The 277-nt window shown below is 71.5% G+C and overlaps 1 protein-coding gene across 1 annotated transcript in view; it reads left to right on the top strand.

Annotated features, from left to right (window-relative positions):
* SNAPC4 (small nuclear RNA activating complex polypeptide 4) overlaps window positions 1-277 on the top strand; it is a 14526-nt gene that overhangs the window by 503 nt on the left and 13746 nt on the right. The gene's annotated exons all lie outside the window — the stretch shown is intronic.

Raw genomic sequence — 277 nt, 5'->3', positions numbered from 1 at the left:
CCTCCAGTGGCCCAGCTGCCCAGGGCCCCCCACCCTGCCCCCCTCTCCTCCGCCCCAGGCTCAGCTTGGAGGCCCTACTTCTTTCACCTGTTCCCAGGGCCTCTGCGTCTGTCTCCTCCCCCGTTGTCCCCCCAGGCCCTGTCCCCTGCGTGCCTGGGGCGCTTCGTGTTGGGCCCCTGTCTCCTTTCTCGCTGACCTGCCCTGTCCAGTCCTGCCCCTGGCCCGCGAGCAGTGCTCAGCTCCCGGGCGCTGTCGGGGGGGGAGGGTCCAGGAAGGC

Source organism: Myotis davidii, unplaced genomic scaffold (assembly GCF_000327345.1).
Source record: "Myotis davidii unplaced genomic scaffold, ASM32734v1 scaffold609, whole genome shotgun sequence".
Classification (NCBI taxonomy): domain Eukaryota; kingdom Metazoa; phylum Chordata; class Mammalia; order Chiroptera; family Vespertilionidae; genus Myotis; species Myotis davidii.
The sequence above is the reverse complement of the archived record's forward strand: the minus strand, read 5'-3'. Positions and strand labels throughout refer to the sequence as shown.